At 36.2% G+C, this 19,194-nt stretch overlaps 25 non-coding genes across 25 annotated transcripts; all 25 read left to right on the plus strand.

Annotated features, from left to right (window-relative positions):
• Window positions 1–417: 417 nt before the first annotated feature.
• Window positions 418–490, plus strand: TRNAK-UUU (transfer RNA lysine (anticodon UUU)). The gene has a single exon. It is a non-coding gene; the product is annotated as a tRNA-Lys (tRNA).
• A 341-nt stretch (window positions 491–831) lies between these two features.
• Window positions 832–922, plus strand: TRNAR-UCU (transfer RNA arginine (anticodon UCU)). Its single transcript is given in 2 exon segments — window positions 832–868; window positions 887–922. It is a non-coding gene; the product is annotated as a tRNA-Arg (tRNA).
• A 459-nt stretch (window positions 923–1,381) lies between these two features.
• Window positions 1,382–1,454, plus strand: TRNAK-UUU (transfer RNA lysine (anticodon UUU)). The gene has a single exon. It is a non-coding gene; the product is annotated as a tRNA-Lys (tRNA).
• Window positions 1,455–2,318: 864 nt separating this feature from the next.
• Window positions 2,319–2,391, plus strand: TRNAK-UUU (transfer RNA lysine (anticodon UUU)). The gene has a single exon. It is a non-coding gene; the product is annotated as a tRNA-Lys (tRNA).
• Window positions 2,392–2,732: 341 nt separating this feature from the next.
• Window positions 2,733–2,823, plus strand: TRNAR-UCU (transfer RNA arginine (anticodon UCU)). The gene is given in 2 exon segments: window positions 2,733–2,769; window positions 2,788–2,823. It is a non-coding gene; the product is annotated as a tRNA-Arg (tRNA).
• Window positions 2,824–4,219: 1,396 nt separating this feature from the next.
• Window positions 4,220–4,292, plus strand: TRNAK-UUU (transfer RNA lysine (anticodon UUU)). The gene has a single exon. It is a non-coding gene; the product is annotated as a tRNA-Lys (tRNA).
• A 341-nt stretch (window positions 4,293–4,633) lies between these two features.
• Window positions 4,634–4,724, plus strand: TRNAR-UCU (transfer RNA arginine (anticodon UCU)). Its single transcript is given in 2 exon segments — window positions 4,634–4,670; window positions 4,689–4,724. It is a non-coding gene; the product is annotated as a tRNA-Arg (tRNA).
• A 459-nt stretch (window positions 4,725–5,183) lies between these two features.
• TRNAK-UUU (transfer RNA lysine (anticodon UUU)) lies at window positions 5,184–5,256 on the plus strand. The gene has a single exon. It is a non-coding gene; the product is annotated as a tRNA-Lys (tRNA).
• An 864-nt stretch (window positions 5,257–6,120) lies between these two features.
• Window positions 6,121–6,193, plus strand: TRNAK-UUU (transfer RNA lysine (anticodon UUU)). Its single transcript has one exon. It is a non-coding gene; the product is annotated as a tRNA-Lys (tRNA).
• Window positions 6,194–6,534: 341 nt separating this feature from the next.
• TRNAR-UCU (transfer RNA arginine (anticodon UCU)) lies at window positions 6,535–6,625 on the plus strand. The gene is given in 2 exon segments: window positions 6,535–6,571; window positions 6,590–6,625. It is a non-coding gene; the product is annotated as a tRNA-Arg (tRNA).
• A 459-nt stretch (window positions 6,626–7,084) lies between these two features.
• Window positions 7,085–7,157, plus strand: TRNAK-UUU (transfer RNA lysine (anticodon UUU)). Its single transcript has one exon. It is a non-coding gene; the product is annotated as a tRNA-Lys (tRNA).
• A 1,278-nt stretch (window positions 7,158–8,435) lies between these two features.
• On the plus strand, window positions 8,436–8,526 carry TRNAR-UCU (transfer RNA arginine (anticodon UCU)). The gene is given in 2 exon segments: window positions 8,436–8,472; window positions 8,491–8,526. It is a non-coding gene; the product is annotated as a tRNA-Arg (tRNA).
• A 459-nt stretch (window positions 8,527–8,985) lies between these two features.
• On the plus strand, window positions 8,986–9,058 carry TRNAK-UUU (transfer RNA lysine (anticodon UUU)). Its single transcript has one exon. It is a non-coding gene; the product is annotated as a tRNA-Lys (tRNA).
• Window positions 9,059–10,336: 1,278 nt separating this feature from the next.
• On the plus strand, window positions 10,337–10,427 carry TRNAR-UCU (transfer RNA arginine (anticodon UCU)). The gene is given in 2 exon segments: window positions 10,337–10,373; window positions 10,392–10,427. It is a non-coding gene; the product is annotated as a tRNA-Arg (tRNA).
• A 459-nt stretch (window positions 10,428–10,886) lies between these two features.
• On the plus strand, window positions 10,887–10,959 carry TRNAK-UUU (transfer RNA lysine (anticodon UUU)). The gene has a single exon. It is a non-coding gene; the product is annotated as a tRNA-Lys (tRNA).
• Window positions 10,960–11,823: 864 nt separating this feature from the next.
• Window positions 11,824–11,896, plus strand: TRNAK-UUU (transfer RNA lysine (anticodon UUU)). Its single transcript has one exon. It is a non-coding gene; the product is annotated as a tRNA-Lys (tRNA).
• Window positions 11,897–12,237: 341 nt separating this feature from the next.
• Window positions 12,238–12,328, plus strand: TRNAR-UCU (transfer RNA arginine (anticodon UCU)). Its single transcript is given in 2 exon segments — window positions 12,238–12,274; window positions 12,293–12,328. It is a non-coding gene; the product is annotated as a tRNA-Arg (tRNA).
• Window positions 12,329–12,787: 459 nt separating this feature from the next.
• Window positions 12,788–12,860, plus strand: TRNAK-UUU (transfer RNA lysine (anticodon UUU)). Its single transcript has one exon. It is a non-coding gene; the product is annotated as a tRNA-Lys (tRNA).
• Window positions 12,861–13,724: 864 nt separating this feature from the next.
• Window positions 13,725–13,797, plus strand: TRNAK-UUU (transfer RNA lysine (anticodon UUU)). Its single transcript has one exon. It is a non-coding gene; the product is annotated as a tRNA-Lys (tRNA).
• Window positions 13,798–14,138: 341 nt separating this feature from the next.
• On the plus strand, window positions 14,139–14,229 carry TRNAR-UCU (transfer RNA arginine (anticodon UCU)). The gene is given in 2 exon segments: window positions 14,139–14,175; window positions 14,194–14,229. It is a non-coding gene; the product is annotated as a tRNA-Arg (tRNA).
• A 459-nt stretch (window positions 14,230–14,688) lies between these two features.
• TRNAK-UUU (transfer RNA lysine (anticodon UUU)) lies at window positions 14,689–14,761 on the plus strand. The gene has a single exon. It is a non-coding gene; the product is annotated as a tRNA-Lys (tRNA).
• Window positions 14,762–16,039: 1,278 nt separating this feature from the next.
• On the plus strand, window positions 16,040–16,130 carry TRNAR-UCU (transfer RNA arginine (anticodon UCU)). Its single transcript is given in 2 exon segments — window positions 16,040–16,076; window positions 16,095–16,130. It is a non-coding gene; the product is annotated as a tRNA-Arg (tRNA).
• Window positions 16,131–16,589: 459 nt separating this feature from the next.
• On the plus strand, window positions 16,590–16,662 carry TRNAK-UUU (transfer RNA lysine (anticodon UUU)). Its single transcript has one exon. It is a non-coding gene; the product is annotated as a tRNA-Lys (tRNA).
• A 1,278-nt stretch (window positions 16,663–17,940) lies between these two features.
• Window positions 17,941–18,031, plus strand: TRNAR-UCU (transfer RNA arginine (anticodon UCU)). The gene is given in 2 exon segments: window positions 17,941–17,977; window positions 17,996–18,031. It is a non-coding gene; the product is annotated as a tRNA-Arg (tRNA).
• Window positions 18,032–18,490: 459 nt separating this feature from the next.
• Window positions 18,491–18,563, plus strand: TRNAK-UUU (transfer RNA lysine (anticodon UUU)). The gene has a single exon. It is a non-coding gene; the product is annotated as a tRNA-Lys (tRNA).
• The last annotated feature ends 631 nt before the right edge of the window (window positions 18,564–19,194 follow it).

Consider the following 19,194-nt stretch of genomic DNA (forward strand, 5'->3'; position numbering starts at 1 on the left):
AACAATGCCTGCTTCTGCATAACCAGAGACATTTACCAAAACGGCAGTGAAAGAAAGTCTATTTAAACAGACACTGTTTGCTTTGAAAATGTTGCATAATCTATGCCGAAGAGTAAATTTCCAGTTATACTGCCGGACATGTAATTTAGTACCTAGTAATAGTATTTGGCCTTTTACTAATTTCACAATGTCAATTTAGAGACATGATTTCTAAGTCAGCCGAAAATGAGATAGAACGAATTTCAGGATTTAAAATAGATTACGTGTGCTGCTGAAATTTCAAATGCTTGAAATATCAATTAATTATTAAACTCTACATATTTGATTGCTAATATATGTAACCATATTAAGAATTAAAGTGTAGGTTGGTGTGCGTCCACATCATTTTTAGCTGATTTTTAGTTGCAGTGTTGCAGAGCCTGGATAGCTCAGTCGGTAGAGCATCAGACTTTTAATCTGAGGGTCCAGGGTTCAAGTCCCTGTTCAGGCGGTCGGCTACTTTAAAGAAAAAGTATTCTGATTGTACATTCTTTTTGTGTTCCACTGCATGATGAATAAGATATTCCATTACCAAAATTAAAAAAAAACGTCTTTCATGGAGAAGTGAAAAACCCATCTGTCTCATATATCAGATGACGATACACTAAACTTAAGTTGTATGCAGACTTACCAACTGTATCATGTAGTTTGACACGGTGAATAACTTTTACCCAATTCAATATTCAAAATATAGCCATGGTTATAGTATCCAATGAACTTTATAAAGTTGATCAACAGCTCAAAGCTCATTATTTCATTTCTGAATATCTGTGCACCTCATTCAAGCAGATTGGCTCTGTGGCGCAATGGATAGCGCATTGGACTTCTAGGTGAATGTCAAGAAGGTATTCAAAGGCTGTGGGTTCGAATCCCACCAGAGTCAGTTTTATCCCTGTTTATTTCATAACTATTTAAAGAAGTTATAAGCGATGCATGCATGCTTCTGCTTCACCAAAATCATTTGCTAAAAAAGGTCAGTAAAAGGAAGTCTATTTTAAAGAGACACCGTTCAATTTGGGTAATCTATGCAGAAGAGGAAATTGTCAGCTGTACTGATGAAAATATAATTTACTCGGAAGTAAGATTTTGGGCCCTTCCTTAATTTTACCATGTCAATAAACACATATGAATTTGACGTCAGCAAAAAAATGAGATAGTAGCAACTTCAGGACTAAAAATAAGGTTACATTTACTGAAGAAATTTCAAATGCTTGAAATATCAATTCATTATTATATTCTAGTGTATTTGGTACCTTCTTCAGGTAACCATCTTAAGAAACATAGCGTTAGTTGGGACACTGCCAAATTTTGATTAGGTGATTTTGAGGTTTGCTGTATCAGAGCCTGGATAGCTCAGTCGGTAGAGCATCAGACTTTTAATCTGAGGGTCCAGGGTTCAAGTCCCTGTTCAGGCGGTTTGTTTAAAGAAAATGTACTCTAATGACATGCTCTTTTCAGGATCCAATGAACGAGTAGTCCCATTAGAGTAATTGCAAGTTACTCTTAATGGAGCCATTAAATACCCATCGGTCGTGTACCATTTGACAAGAGTTAAGAAGACTTACCACAACGGTATCATGTCGTTTGAGATGTTGATTATCTTTTCCCCAATTCAATGTTCAAAATGGAACCCTGCTTATAGTTTCCAAATCACTTTATAAAGTTGGTCAACCGCTGATAGCTCATCTTTTTATTTGAGAATTTCTGTTCACCTTGTTGAATCAGGTTGGATCTCTGGTGCAATGGATAGCGGCTTGGGGTTCTAGGCGAATGTAGAGAAAGCATTCAAAGTCTTTGGGTTGGAATACTAGCTGGGTCAGTTTTATCCCTCCTTTATCTTATAACTAATTGAAACAGTAACAAACAATGCCTGCTTCTGCATAACCAGAGACATTTACCAAAACGGCAGTGAAAGAAAGTCTATTTAAACAGACACTGTTTGCTTTGAAAATGTTGCATAATCTATGCCGAAGAGTAAATTTCCAGTTATACTGCCGGACATGTAATTTAGTACCTAGTAATAGTATTTGGCCTTTTACTAATTTCACAATGTCAATTTAGAGACATGATTTCTAAGTCAGCCGAAAATGAGATAGAACGAATTTCAGGATTTAAAATAGATTACGTGTGCTGCTGAAATTTCAAATGCTTGAAATATCAATTAATTATTAAACTCTACATATTTGATTGCTAATATATGTAACCATATTAAGAATTAAAGTGTAGGTTGGTGTGCGTCCACATCATTTTTAGCTGATTTTTAGTTGCAGTGTTGCAGAGCCTGGATAGCTCAGTCGGTAGAGCATCAGACTTTTAATCTGAGGGTCCAGGGTTCAAGTCCCTGTTCAGGCGGTCGGCTACTTTAAAGAAAAAGTATTCTGATTGTACATTCTTTTTGTGTTCCACTGCATGATGAATAAGATATTCCATTACCAAAATTAAAAAAAAACGTCTTTCATGGAGAAGTGAAAAACCCATCTGTCTCATATATCAGATGACGATACACTAAACTTAAGTTGTATGCAGACTTACCAACTGTATCATGTAGTTTGACACGGTGAATAACTTTTACCCAATTCAATATTCAAAATATAGCCATGGTTATAGTATCCAATGAACTTTATAAAGTTGATCAACAGCTCAAAGCTCATTATTTCATTTCTGAATATCTGTGCACCTCATTCAAGCAGATTGGCTCTGTGGCGCAATGGATAGCGCATTGGACTTCTAGGTGAATGTCAAGAAGGTATTCAAAGGCTGTGGGTTCGAATCCCACCAGAGTCAGTTTTATCCCTGTTTATTTCATAACTATTTAAAGAAGTTATAAGCGATGCATGCATGCTTCTGCTTCACCAAAATCATTTGCTAAAAAAGGTCAGTAAAAGGAAGTCTATTTTAAAGAGACACCGTTCAATTTGGGTAATCTATGCAGAAGAGGAAATTGTCAGCTGTACTGATGAAAATATAATTTACTCGGAAGTAAGATTTTGGGCCCTTCCTTAATTTTACCATGTCAATAAACACATATGAATTTGACGTCAGCAAAAAAATGAGATAGTAGCAACTTCAGGATTAAAAATAAGGTTACATTTACTGAAGAAATTTCAAATGCTTGAAATATCAATTCATTATTATATTCTAGTGTATTTGGTACCTTCTTCAGGTAACCATCTTAAGAAACATAGCGTTAGTTGGGACACTGCCAAATTTTGATTAGGTGATTTTGAGGTTTGCTGTATCAGAGCCTGGATAGCTCAGTCGGTAGAGCATCAGACTTTTAATCTGAGGGTCCAGGGTTCAAGTCCCTGTTCTGGCGGTTTGTTTAAAGAAAATGTACTCTAATGACATGCTCTTTTCAGGATCCAATGAACGAGTAGTCCCATTAGAGTAATTGCAAGTTACTCTTAATGGAGCCATTAAATACCCATCGGTCGTGTACCATTTGACAAGAGTTAAGAAGACTTACCGCAACGGTATCATGTCGTTTGAGATGTTGATTATCTTTTCCCCAATTCAATGTTCAAAATGGAACCCTGCTTATAGTTTCCAAATCACTTTATAAAGTTGGTCAACCGCTGATAGCTCATCTTTTTATTTGAGAATTTCTGTTCACCTTGTTAAATCAGGTTGGATCTCTGGTGCAATGGATAGCGGCTTGGGGTTCTAGGCGAATGTAGAGAAAGCATTCAAAGTCTTTGGGTTGGAATACTAGCTGGGTCAGTTTTATCCCTCCTTTATCTTATAACTAATTGAAACAGTAACAAACAATGCCTGCTTCTGCATAACCAGAGACATTTACCAAAACGGCAGTGAAAGAAAGTCTATTTAAACAGACACTGTTTGCTTTGAAAATGTTGCATAATCTATGCCGAAGAGTAAATTTCCAGTTATACTGCCGGACATGTAATTTAGTACCTAGTAATAGTATTTGGCCTTTTACTAATTTCACAATGTCAATTTAGAGACATGATTTCTAAGTCAGCCGAAAATGAGATAGAACGAATTTCAGGATTTAAAATAGATTACGTGTGCTGCTGAAATTTCAAATGCTTGAAATATCAATTAATTATTAAACTCTACATATTTGATTGCTAATATATGTAACCATATTAAGAATTAAAGTGTAGGTTGGTGTGCGTCCACATCATTTTTAGCTGATTTTTAGTTGCAGTGTTGCAGAGCCTGGATAGCTCAGTCGGTAGAGCATCAGACTTTTAATCTGAGGGTCCAGGGTTCAAGTCCCTGTTCAGGCGGTCGGCTACTTTAAAGAAAAAGTATTCTGATTGTACATTCTTTTTGTGTTCCACTGCATGATGAATAAGATATTCCATTACCAAAATTAAAAAAAAACGTCTTTCATGGAGAAGTGAAAAACCCATCTGTCTCATATATCAGATGACGATACACTAAACTTAAGTTGTATGCAGACTTACCAACTGTATCATGTAGTTTGACACGGTGAATAACTTTTACCCAATTCAATATTCAAAATATAGCCATGGTTATAGTATCCAATGAACTTTATAAAGTTGATCAACAGCTCAAAGCTCATTATTTCATTTCTGAATATCTGTGCACCTCATTCAAGCAGATTGGCTCTGTGGCGCAATGGATAGCGCATTGGACTTCTAGGTGAATGTCAAGAAGGTATTCAAAGGCTGTGGGTTCGAATCCCACCAGAGTCAGTTTTATCCCTGTTTATTTCATAACTATTTAAAGAAGTTATAAGCGATGCATGCATGCTTCTGCTTCACCAAAATCATTTGCTAAAAAAGGTCAGTAAAAGGAAGTCTATTTTAAAGAGACACCGTTCAATTTGGGTAATCTATGCAGAAGAGGAAATTGTCAGCTGTACTGATGAAAATATAATTTACTCGGAAGTAAGATTTTGGGCCCTTCCTTAATTTTACCATGTCAATAAACACATATGAATTTGACGTCAGCAAAAAAATGAGATAGTAGCAACTTCAGGACTAAAAATAAGGTTACATTTACTGAAGAAATTTCAAATGCTTGAAATATCAATTCATTATTATATTCTAGTGTATTTGGTACCTTCTTCAGGTAACCATCTTAAGAAACATAGCGTTAGTTGGGACACTGCCAAATTTTGATTAGGTGATTTTGAGGTTTGCTGTATCAGAGCCTGGATAGCTCAGTCGGTAGAGCATCAGACTTTTAATCTGAGGGTCCAGGGTTCAAGTCCCTGTTCAGGCGGTTTGTTTAAAGAAAATGTACTCTAATGACATGCTCTTTTCAGGATCCAATGAACGAGTAGTCCCATTAGAGTAATTGCAAGTTACTCTTAATGGAGCCATTAAATACCCATCGGTCGTGTACCATTTGACAAGAGTTAAGAAGACTTACCACAACGGTATCATGTCGTTTGAGATGTTGATTATCTTTTCCCCAATTCAATGTTCAAAATGGAACCCTGCTTATAGTTTCCAAATCACTTTATAAAGTTGGTCAACCGCTGATAGCTCATCTTTTTATTTGAGAATTTCTGTTCACCTTGTTGAATCAGGTTGGATCTCTGGTGCAATGGATAGCGGCTTGGGGTTCTAGGCGAATGTAGAGAAAGCATTCAAAGTCTTTGGGTTGGAATACCAGCTGGGTCAGTTTTATCCCTCCTTTATCTTATAACTAATTGAAACAGTAACAAACAATGCCTGCTTCTGCATAACCAGAGACATTTACCAAAACGGCAGTGAAAGAAAGTCTATTTAAACAGACACTGTTTGCTTTGAAAATGTTGCATAATCTATGCCGAAGAGTAAATTTCCAGTTATACTGCCGGACATGTAATTTAGTACCTAGTAATAGTATTTGGCCTTTTACTAATTTCACAATGTCAATTTAGAGACATGATTTCTAAGTCAGCCGAAAATGAGATAGAACGAATTTCAGGATTTAAAATAGATTACGTGTGCTGCTGAAATTTCAAATGCTTGAAATATCAATTAATTATTAAACTCTACATATTTGATTGCTAATATATGTAACCATATTAAGAATTAAAGTGTAGGTTGGTGTGCGTCCACATCATTTTTAGCTGATTTTTAGTTGCAGTGTTGCAGAGCCTGGATAGCTCAGTCGGTAGAGCATCAGACTTTTAATCTGAGGGTCCAGGGTTCAAGTCCCTGTTCAGGCGGTCGGCTACTTTAAAGAAAAAGTATTCTGATTGTACATTCTTTTTGTGTTCCACTGCATGATGAATAAGATATTCCATTACCAAAATTAAAAAAAAACGTCTTTCATGGAGAAGTGAAAAACCCATCTGTCTCATATATCAGATGACGATACACTAAACTTAAGTTGTATGCAGACTTACCAACTGTATCATGTAGTTTGACACGGTGAATAACTTTTACCCAATTCAATATTCAAAATATAGCCATGGTTATAGTATCCAATGAACTTTATAAAGTTGATCAACAGCTCAAAGCTCATTATTTCATTTCTGAATATCTGTGCACCTCATTCAAGCAGATTGGCTCTGTGGCGCAATGGATAGCGCATTGGACTTCTAGGTGAATGTCAAGAAGGTATTCAAAGGCTGTGGGTTCGAATCCCACCAGAGTCAGTTTTATCCCTGTTTATTTCATAACTATTTAAAGAAGTTATAAGCGATGCATGCATGCTTCTGCTTCACCAAAATCATTTGCTAAAAAAGGTCAGTAAAAGGAAGTCTATTTTAAAGAGACACCGTTCAATTTGGGTAATCTATGCAGAAGAGGAAATTGTCAGCTGTACTGATGAAAATATAATTTACTCGGAAGTAAGATTTTGGGCCCTTCCTTAATTTTACCATGTCAATAAACACATATGAATTTGACGTCAGCAAAAAAATGAGATAGTAGCAACTTCAGGACTAAAAATAAGGTTACATTTACTGAAGAAATTTCAAATGCTTGAAATATCAATTCATTATTATATTCTAGTGTATTTGGTACCTTCTTCAGGTAACCATCTTAAGAAACATAGCGTTAGTTGGGACACTGCCAAATTTTGATTAGGTGATTTTGAGGTTTGCTGTATCAGAGCCTGGATAGCTCAGTCGGTAGAGCATCAGACTTTTAATCTGAGGGTCCAGGGTTCAAGTCCCTGTTCAGGCGGTTTGTTTAAAGAAAATGTACTCTAATGACATGCTCTTTTCAGGATCCAATGAACGAGTAGTCCCATTAGAGTAATTGCAAGTTACTCTTAATGGAGCCATTAAATACCCATCGGTCGTGTACCATTTGACAAGAGTTAAGAAGACTTACCACAACGGTATCATGTCGTTTGAGATGTTGATTATCTTTTCCCCAATTCAATGTTCAAAATGGAACCCTGCTTATAGTTTCCAAATCACTTTATAAAGTTGGTCAACCGCTGATAGCTCATCTTTTTATTTGAGAATTTCTGTTCACCTTGTTGAATCAGGTTGGATCTCTGGTGCAATGGATAGCGGCTTGGGGTTCTAGGCGAATGTAGAGAAAGCATTCAAAGTCTTTGGGTTGGAATACCAGCTGGGTCAGTTTTATCCCTCCTTTATCTTATAACTAATTGAAACAGTAACAAACAATGCCTGCTTCTGCATAACCAGAGACATTTACCAAAACGGCAGTGAAAGAAAGTCTATTTAAACAGACACTGTTTGCTTTGAAAATGTTGCATAATCTATGCCGAAGAGTAAATTTCCAGTTATACTGCCGGACATGTAATTTAGTACCTAGTAATAGTATTTGGCCTTTTACTAATTTCACAATGTCAATTTAGAGACATGATTTCTAAGTCAGCCGAAAATGAGATAGAACGAATTTCAGGATTTAAAATAGATTACGTGTGCTGCTGAAATTTCAAATGCTTGAAATATCAATTAATTATTAAACTCTACATATTTGATTGCTAATATATGTAACCATATTAAGAATTAAAGTGTAGGTTGGTGTGCGTCCACATCATTTTTAGCTGATTTTTAGTTGCAGTGTTGCAGAGCCTGGATAGCTCAGTCGGTAGAGCATCAGATTTTTAATCTGAGGGTCCAGGGTTCAAGTCCCTGTTCAGGCGGTCGGCTACTTTAAAGAAAAAGTATTCTGATTGTACATTCTTTTTGTGTTCCACTGCATGATGAATAAGATATTCCATTACCAAAATTAAAAAAAAACGTCTTTCATGGAGAAGTGAAAAACCCATCTGTCTCATATATCAGATGACGATACACTAAACTTAAGTTGTATGCAGACTTACCAACTGTATCATGTAGTTTGACACGGTGAATAACTTTTACCCAATTCAATATTCAAAATATAGCCATGGTTATAGTATCCAATGAACTTTATAAAGTTGATCAACAGCTCAAAGCTCATTATTTCATTTCTGAATATCTGTGCACCTCATTCAAGCAGATTGGCTCTGTGGCGCAATGGATAGCGCATTGGACTTCTAGGTGAATGTCAAGAAGGTATTCAAAGGCTGTGGGTTCGAATCCCACCAGAGTCAGTTTTATCCCTGTTTATTTCATAACTATTTAAAGAAGTTATAAGCGATGCATGCATGCTTCTGCTTCACCAAAATCATTTGCTAAAAAAGGTCAGTAAAAGGAAGTCTATTTTAAAGAGACACCGTTCAATTTGGGTAATCTATGCAGAAGAGGAAATTGTCAGCTGTACTGATGAAAATATAATTTACTCGGAAGTAAGATTTTGGGCCCTTCCTTAATTTTACCATGTCAATAAACACATATGAATTTGACGTCAGCAAAAAAATGAGATAGTAGCAACTTCAGGATTAAAAATAAGGTTACATTTACTGAAGAAATTTCAAATGCTTGAAATATCAATTCATTATTATATTCTAGTGTATTTGGTACCTTCTTCAGGTAACCATCTTAAGAAACATAGCGTTAGTTGGGACACTGCCAAATTTTGATTAGGTGATTTTGAGGTTTGCTGTATCAGAGCCTGGATAGCTCAGTCGGTAGAGCATCAGACTTTTAATCTGAGGGTCCAGGGTTCAAGTCCCTGTTCAGGCGGTTTGTTTAAAGAAAATGTACTCTAATGACATGCTCTTTTCAGGATCCAATGAACGAGTAGTCCCATTAGAGTAATTGCAAGTTACTCTTAATGGAGCCATTAAATACCCATCGGTCGTGTACCATTTGACAAGAGTTAAGAAGACTTACCGCAACGGTATCATGTCGTTTGAGATGTTGATTATCTTTTCCCCAATTCAATGTTCAAAATGGAACCCTGCTTATAGTTTCCAAATCACTTTATAAAGTTGGTCAACCGCTGATAGCTCATCTTTTTATTTGAGAATTTCTGTTCACCTTGTTGAATCAGGTTGGATCTCTGGTGCAATGGATAGCGGCTTGGGGTTCTAGGCGAATGTAGAGAAAGCATTCAAAGTCTTTGGGTTGGAATACTAGCTGGGTCAGTTTTATCCCTCCTTTATCTTATAACTAATTGAAACAGTAACAAACAATGCCTGCTTCTGCATAACCAGAGACATTTACCAAAACGGCAGTGAAAGAAAGTCTATTTAAACAGACACTGTTTGCTTTGAAAATGTTGCATAATCTATGCCGAAGAGTAAATTTCCAGTTATACTGCCGGACATGTAATTTAGTACCTAGTAATAGTATTTGGCCTTTTACTAATTTCACAATGTCAATTTAGAGACATGATTTCTAAGTCAGCCGAAAATGAGATAGAACGAATTTCAGGATTTAAAATAGATTACGTGTGCTGCTGAAATTTCAAATGCTTGAAATATCAATTAATTATTAAACTCTACATATTTGATTGCTAATATATGTAACCATATTAAGAATTAAAGTGTAGGTTGGTGTGCGTCCACATCATTTTTAGCTGATTTTTAGTTGCAGTGTTGCAGAGCCTGGATAGCTCAGTCGGTAGAGCATCAGATTTTTAATCTGAGGGTCCAGGGTTCAAGTCCCTGTTCAGGCGGTCGGCTACTTTAAAGAAAAAGTATTCTGATTGTACATTCTTTTTGTGTTCCACTGCATGATGAATAAGATATTCCATTACCAAAATTAAAAAAAAACGTCTTTCATGGAGAAGTGAAAAACCCATCTGTCTCATATATCAGATGACGATACACTAAACTTAAGTTGTATGCAGACTTACCAACTGTATCATGTAGTTTGACACGGTGAATAACTTTTACCCAATTCAATATTCAAAATATAGCCATGGTTATAGTATCCAATGAACTTTATAAAGTTGATCAACAGCTCAAAGCTCATTATTTCATTTCTGAATATCTGTGCACCTCATTCAAGCAGATTGGCTCTGTGGCGCAATGGATAGCGCATTGGACTTCTAGGTGAATGTCAAGAAGGTATTCAAAGGCTGTGGGTTCGAATCCCACCAGAGTCAGTTTTATCCCTGTTTATTTCATAACTATTTAAAGAAGTTATAAGCGATGCATGCATGCTTCTGCTTCACCAAAATCATTTGCTAAAAAAGGTCAGTAAAAGGAAGTCTATTTTAAAGAGACACCGTTCAATTTGGGTAATCTATGCAGAAGAGGAAATTGTCAGCTGTACTGATGAAAATATAATTTACTCGGAAGTAAGATTTTGGGCCCTTCCTTAATTTTACCATGTCAATAAACACATATGAATTTGACGTCAGCAAAAAAATGAGATAGTAGCAACTTCAGGATTAAAAATAAGGTTACATTTACTGAAGAAATTTCAAATGCTTGAAATATCAATTCATTATTATATTCTAGTGTATTTGGTACCTTCTTCAGGTAACCATCTTAAGAAACATAGCGTTAGTTGGGACACTGCCAAATTTTGATTAGGTGATTTTGAGGTTTGCTGTATCAGAGCCTGGATAGCTCAGTCGGTAGAGCATCAGACTTTTAATCTGAGGGTCCAGGGTTCAAGTCCCTGTTCAGGCGGTTTGTTTAAAGAAAATGTACTCTAATGACATGCTCTTTTCAGGATCCAATGAACGAGTAGTCCCATTAGAGTAATTGCAAGTTACTCTTAATGGAGCCATTAAATACCCATCGGTCGTGTACCATTTGACAAGAGTTAAGAAGACTTACCGCAACGGTATCATGTCGTTTGAGATGTTGATTATCTTTTCCCCAATTCAATGTTCAAAATGGAACCCTGCTTATAGTTTCCAAATCACTTTATAAAGTTGGTCAACCGCTGATAGCTCATCTTTTTATTTGAGAATTTCTGTTCACCTTGTTGAATCAGGTTGGATCTCTGGTGCAATGGATAGCGGCTTGGGGTTCTAGGCGAATGTAGAGAAAGCATTCAAAGTCTTTGGGTTGGAATACTAGCTGGGTCAGTTTTATCCCTCCTTTATCTTATAACTAATTGAAACAGTAACAAACAATGCCTGCTTCTGCATAACCAGAGACATTTACCAAAACGGCAGTGAAAGAAAGTCTATTTAAACAGACACTGTTTGCTTTGAAAATGTTGCATAATCTATGCCGAAGAGTAAATTTCCAGTTATACTGCCGGACATGTAATTTAGTACCTAGTAATAGTATTTGGCCTTTTACTAATTTCACAATGTCAATTTAGAGACATGATTTCTAAGTCAGCCGAAAATGAGATAGAACGAATTTCAGGATTTAAAATAGATTACGTGTGCTGCTGAAATTTCAAATGCTTGAAATATCAATTAATTATTAAACTCTACATATTTGATTGCTAATATATGTAACCATATTAAGAATTAAAGTGTAGGTTGGTGTGCGTCCACATCATTTTTAGCTGATTTTTAGTTGCAGTGTTGCAGAGCCTGGATAGCTCAGTCGGTAGAGCATCAGACTTTTAATCTGAGGGTCCAGGGTTCAAGTCCCTGTTCAGGCGGTCGGCTACTTTAAAGAAAAAGTATTCTGATTGTACATTCTTTTTGTGTTCCACTGCATGATGAATAAGATATTCCATTACCAAAATTAAAAAAAAACGTCTTTCATGGAGAAGTGAAAAACCCATCTGTCTCATATATCAGATGACGATACACTAAACTTAAGTTGTATGCAGACTTACCAACTGTATCATGTAGTTTGACACGGTGAATAACTTTTACCCAATTCAATATTCAAAATATAGCCATGGTTATAGTATCCAATGAACTTTATAAAGTTGATCAACAGCTCAAAGCTCATTATTTCATTTCTGAATATCTGTGCACCTCATTCAAGCAGATTGGCTCTGTGGCGCAATGGATAGCGCATTGGACTTCTAGGTGAATGTCAAGAAGGTATTCAAAGGCTGTGGGTTCGAATCCCACCAGAGTCAGTTTTATCCCTGTTTATTTCATAACTATTTAAAGAAGTTATAAGCGATGCATGCATGCTTCTGCTTCACCAAAATCATTTGCTAAAAAAGGTCAGTAAAAGGAAGTCTATTTTAAAGAGACACCGTTCAATTTGGGTAATCTATGCAGAAGAGGAAATTGTCAGCTGTACTGATGAAAATATAATTTACTCGGAAGTAAGATTTTGGGCCCTTCCTTAATTTTACCATGTCAATAAACACATATGAATTTGACGTCAGCAAAAAAATGAGATAGTAGCAACTTCAGGACTAAAAATAAGGTTACATTTACTGAAGAAATTTCAAATGCTTGAAATATCAATTCATTATTATATTCTAGTGTATTTGGTACCTTCTTCAGGTAACCATCTTAAGAAACATAGCGTTAGTTGGGACACTGCCAAATTTTGATTAGGTGATTTTGAGGTTTGCTGTATCAGAGCCTGGATAGCTCAGTCGGTAGAGCATCAGACTTTTAATCTGAGGGTCCAGGGTTCAAGTCCCTGTTCAGGCGGTTTGTTTAAAGAAAATGTACTCTAATGACATGCTCTTTTCAGGATCCAATGAACGAGTAGTCCCATTAGAGTAATTGCAAGTTACTCTTAATGGAGCCATTAAATACCCATCGGTCGTGTACCATTTGACAAGAGTTAAGAAGACTTACCACAACGGTATCATGTCGTTTGAGATGTTGATTATCTTTTCCCCAATTCAATGTTCAAAATGGAACCCTGCTTATAGTTTCCAAATCACTTTATAAAGTTGGTCAACCGCTGATAGCTCATCTTTTTATTTGAGAATTTCTGTTCACCTTGTTGAATCAGGTTGGATCTCTGGTGCAATGGATAGCGGCTTGGGGTTCTAGGCGAATGTAGAGAAAGCATTCAAAGTCTTTGGGTTGGAATACCAGCTGGGTCAGTTTTATCCCTCCTTTATCTTATAACTAATTGAAACAGTAACAAACAATGCCTGCTTCTGCATAACCAGAGACATTTACCAAAACGGCAGTGAAAGAAAGTCTATTTAAACAGACACTGTTTGCTTTGAAAATGTTGCATAATCTATGCCGAAGAGTAAATTTCCAGTTATACTGCCGGACATGTAATTTAGTACCTAGTAATAGTATTTGGCCTTTTACTAATTTCACAATGTCAATTTAGAGACATGATTTCTAAGTCAGCCGAAAATGAGATAGAACGAATTTCAGGATTTAAAATAGATTACGTGTGCTGCTGAAATTTCAAATGCTTGAAATATCAATTAATTATTAAACTCTACATATTTGATTGCTAATATATGTAACCATATTAAGAATTAAAGTGTAGGTTGGTGTGCGTCCACATCATTTTTAGCTGATTTTTAGTTGCAGTGTTGCAGAGCCTGGATAGCTCAGTCGGTAGAGCATCAGACTTTTAATCTGAGGGTCCAGGGTTCAAGTCCCTGTTCAGGCGGTCGGCTACTTTAAAGAAAAAGTATTCTGATTGTACATTCTTTTTGTGTTCCACTGCATGATGAATAAGATATTCCATTACCAAAATTAAAAAAAAACGTCTTTCATGGAGAAGTGAAAAACCCATCTGTCTCATATATCAGATGACGATACACTAAACTTAAGTTGTATGCAGACTTACCAACTGTATCATGTAGTTTGACACGGTGAATAACTTTTACCCAATTCAATATTCAAAATATAGCCATGGTTATAGTATCCAATGAACTTTATAAAGTTGATCAACAGCTCAAAGCTCATTATTTCATTTCTGAATATCTGTGCACCTCATTCAAGCAGATTGGCTCTGTGGCGCAATGGATAGCGCATTGGACTTCTAGGTGAATGTCAAGAAGGTATTCAAAGGCTGTGGGTTCGAATCCCACCAGAGTCAGTTTTATCCCTGTTTATTTCATAACTATTTAAAGAAGTTATAAGCGATGCATGCATGCTTCTGCTTCACCAAAATCATTTGCTAAAAAAGGTCAGTAAAAGGAAGTCTATTTTAAAGAGACACCGTTCAATTTGGGTAATCTATGCAGAAGAGGAAATTGTCAGCTGTACTGATGAAAATATAATTTACTCGGAAGTAAGATTTTGGGCCCTTCCTTAATTTTACCATGTCAATAAACACATATGAATTTGACGTCAGCAAAAAAATGAGATAGTAGCAACTTCAGGACTAAAAATAAGGTTACATTTACTGAAGAAATTTCAAATGCTTGAAATATCAATTCATTATTATATTCTAGTGTATTTGGTACCTTCTTCAGGTAACCATCTTAAGAAACATAGCGTTAGTTGGGACACTGCCAAATTTTGATTAGGTGATTTTGAGGTTTGCTGTATCAGAGCCTGGATAGCTCAGTCGGTAGAGCATCAGACTTTTAATCTGAGGGTCCAGGGTTCAAGTCCCTGTTCAGGCGGTTTGTTTAAAGAAAATGTACTCTAATGACATGCTCTTTTCAGGATCCAATGAACGAGTAGTCCCATTAGAGTAATTGCAAGTTACTCTTAATGGAGCCATTAAATACCCATCGGTCGTGTACCATTTGACAAGAGTTAAGAAGACTTACCACAACGGTATCATGTCGTTTGAGATGTTGATTATCTTTTCCCCAATTCAATGTTCAAAATGGAACCCTGCTTATAGTTTCCAAATCACTTTATAAAGTTGGTCAACCGCTGATAGCTCATCTTTTTATTTGAGAATTTCTGTTCACCTTGTTGAATCAGGTTGGATCTCTGGTGCAATGGATAGCGGCTTGGGGTTCTAGGCGAATGTAGAGAAAGCATTCAAAGTCTTTGGGTTGGAATACCAGCTGGGTCAGTTTTATCCCTCCTTTATCTTATAACTAATTGAAACAGTAACAAACAATGCCTGCTTCTGCATAACCAGAGACATTTACCAAAACGGCAGTGAAAGAAAGTCTATTTAAACAGACACTGTTTGCTTTGAAAATGTTGCATAATCTATGCCGAAGAGTAAATTTCCAGTTATACTGCCGGACATGTAATTTAGTACCTAGTAATAGTATTTGGCCTTTTACTAATTTCACAATGTCAATTTAGAGACATGATTTCTAAGTCAGCCGAAAATGAGATAGAACGAATTTCAGGATTTAAAATAGATTACGTGTGCTGCTGAAATTTCAAATGCTTGAAATATCAATTAATTATTAAACTCTACATATTTGATTGCTAATATATGTAACCATATTAAGAATTAAAGTGTAGGTTGGTGTGCGTCCACATCATTTTTAGCTGATTTTTAGTTGCAGTGTTGCAGAGCCTGGATAGCTCAGTCGGTAGAGCATCAGATTTTTAATCTGAGGGTCCAGGGTTCAAGTCCCTGTTCAGGCGGTCGGCTACTTTAAAGAAAAAGTATTCTGATTGTACATTCTTTTTGTGTTCCACTGCATGATGAATAAGATATTCCATTACCAAAATTAAAAAAAAACGTCTTTCATGGAGAAGTGAAAAACCCATCTGTCTCATATATCAGATGACGATACACTAAACTTAAGTTGTATGCAGACTTACCAACTGTATCATGTAGTTTGACACGGTGAATAACTTTTACCCAATTCAATATTCAAAATATAGCCATGGTTATAGTATCCAATGAACTTTATAAAGTTGATCAACAGCTCAAAGCTCATTATTTCATTTCTGAATATCTGTGCACCTCATTCAAGCAGATTGGCTCTGTGGCGCAATGGATAGCGCATTGGACTTCTAGGTGAATGTCAAGAAGGTATTCAAAGGCTGTGGGTTCGAATCCCACCAGAGTCAGTTTTATCCCTGTTTATTTCATAACTATTTAAAGAAGTTATAAGCGATGCATGCATGCTTCTGCTTCACCAAAATCATTTGCTAAAAAAGGTCAGTAAAAGGAAGTCTATTTTAAAGAGACACCGTTCAATTTGGGTAATCTATGCAGAAGAGGAAATTGTCAGCTGTACTGATGAAAATATAATTTACTCGGAAGTAAGATTTTGGGCCCTTCCTTAATTTTACCATGTCAATAAACACATATGAATTTGACGTCAGCAAAAAAATGAGATAGTAGCAACTTCAGGATTAAAAATAAGGTTACATTTACTGAAGAAATTTCAAATGCTTGAAATATCAATTCATTATTATATTCTAGTGTATTTGGTACCTTCTTCAGGTAACCATCTTAAGAAACATAGCGTTAGTTGGGACACTGCCAAATTTTGATTAGGTGATTTTGAGGTTTGCTGTATCAGAGCCTGGATAGCTCAGTCGGTAGAGCATCAGACTTTTAATCTGAGGGTCCAGGGTTCAAGTCCCTGTTCAGGCGGTTTGTTTAAAGAAAATGTACTCTAATGACATGCTCTTTTCAGGATCCAATGAACGAGTAGTCCCATTAGAGTAATTGCAAGTTACTCTTAATGGAGCCATTAAATACCCATCGGTCGTGTACCATTTGACAAGAGTTAAGAAGACTTACCGCAACGGTATCATGTCGTTTGAGATGTTGATTATCTTTTCCCCAATTCAATGTTCAAAATGGAACCCTGCTTATAGTTTCCAAATCACTTTATAAAGTTGGTCAACCGCTGATAGCTCATCTTTTTATTTGAGAATTTCTGTTCACCTTGTTGAATCAGGTTGGATCTCTGGTGCAATGGATAGCGGCTTGGGGTTCTAGGCGAATGTAGAGAAAGCATTCAAAGTCTTTGGGTTGGAATACTAGCTGGGTCAGTTTTATCCCTCCTTTATCTTATAACTAATTGAAACAGTAACAAACAATGCCTGCTTCTGCATAACCAGAGACATTTACCAAAACGGCAGTGAAAGAAAGTCTATTTAAACAGACACTGTTTGCTTTGAAAATGTTGCATAATCTATGCCGAAGAGTAAATTTCCAGTTATACTGCCGGACATGTAATTTAGTACCTAGTAATAGTATTTGGCCTTTTACTAATTTCACAATGTCAATTTAGAGACATGATTTCTAAGTCAGCCGAAAATGAGATAGAACGAATTTCAGGATTTAAAATAGATTACGTGTGCTGCTGAAATTTCAAATGCTTGAAATATCAATTAATTATTAAACTCTACATATTTGATTGCTAATATATGTAACCATATTAAGAATTAAAGTGTAGGTTGGTGTGCGTCCACATCATTTTTAGCTGATTTTTAGTTGCAGTGTTGCAGAGCCTGGATAGCTCAGTCGGTAGAGCATCAGATTTTTAATCTGAGGGTCCAGGGTTCAAGTCCCTGTTCAGGCGGTCGGCTACTTTAAAGAAAAAGTATTCTGATTGTACATTCTTTTTGTGTTCCACTGCATGATGAATAAGATATTCCATTACCAAAATTAAAAAAAAACGTCTTTCATGGAGAAGTGAAAAACCCATCTGTCTCATATATCAGATGACGATACACTAAACTTAAGTTGTATGCAGACTTACCAACTGTATCATGTAGTTTGACACGGTGAATAACTTTTACCCAATTCAATATTCAAAATATAGCCATGGTTATAGTATCCAATGAACTTTATAAAGTTGATCAACAGCTCAAAGCTCATTATTTCATTTCTGAATATCTGTGCACCTCATTCAAGCAGATTGGCTCTGTGGCGCAATGGATAGCGCATTGGACTTCTAGGTGAATGTCAAGAAGGTATTCAAAGGCTGTGGGTTCGAATCCCACCAGAGTCAGTTTTATCCCTGTTTATTTCATAACTATTTAAAGAAGTTATAAGCGATGCATGCATGCTTCTGCTTCACCAAAATCATTTGCTAAAAAAGGTCAGTAAAAGGAAGTCTATTTTAAAGAGACACCGTTCAATTTGGGTAATCTATGCAGAAGAGGAAATTGTCAGCTGTACTGATGAAAATATAATTTACTCGGAAGTAAGATTTTGGGCCCTTCCTTAATTTTACCATGTCAATAAACACATATGAATTTGACGTCAGCAAAAAAATGAGATAGTAGCAACTTCAGGATTAAAAATAAGGTTACATTTACTGAAGAAATTTCAAATGCTTGAAATATCAATTCATTATTATATTCTAGTGTATTTGGTACCTTCTTCAGGTTACCATCTTAAGAAACATAGCGTTAGTTGGGACACTGCCAAATTTTGATTAGGTGATTTTGAGGTTTGCTGTATCAGAGCCTGGATAGCTCAGTCGGTAGAGCATCAGACTTTTAATCTGAGGGTCCAGGGTTCAAGTCCCTGTTCAGGCGGTTTGTTTAAAGAAAATGTACTCTAATGACATGCTCTTTTCAGGATCCAATGAACGAGTAGTCCCATTAGAGTAATTGCAAGTTACTCTTAATGGAGCCATTAAATACCCATCGGTCGTGTACCATTTGACAAGAGTTAAGAAGACTTACCGCAACGGTATCATGTCGTTTGAGATGTTGATTATCTTTTCCCCAATTCAATGTTCAAAATGGAACCCTGCTTATAGTTTCCAAATCACTTTATAAAGTTGGTCAACCGCTGATAGCTCATCTTTTTATTTGAGAATTTCTGTTCACCTTGTTGAATCAGGTTGGATCTCTGGTGCAATGGATAGCGGCTTGGGGTTCTAGGCGAATGTAGAGAAAGCATTCAAAGTCTTTGGGTTGGAATACTAGCTGGGTCAGTTTTATCCCTCCTTTATCTTATAACTAATTGAAACAGTAACAAACAATGCCTGCTTCTGCATAACCAGAGACATTTACCAAAACGGCAGTGAAAGAAAGTCTATTTAAACAGACACTGTTTGCTTTGAAAATGTTGCATAATCTATGCCGAAGAGTAAATTTCCAGTTATACTGCCGGACATGTAATTTAGTACCTAGTAATAGTATTTGGCCTTTTACTAATTTC

This window comes from Triturus cristatus, chromosome 4_1 (genome assembly GCF_964204655.1).
Source record: "Triturus cristatus chromosome 4_1, aTriCri1.1, whole genome shotgun sequence".
NCBI classification, from domain to species: Eukaryota; Metazoa; Chordata; class Amphibia; order Caudata; family Salamandridae; genus Triturus; species Triturus cristatus.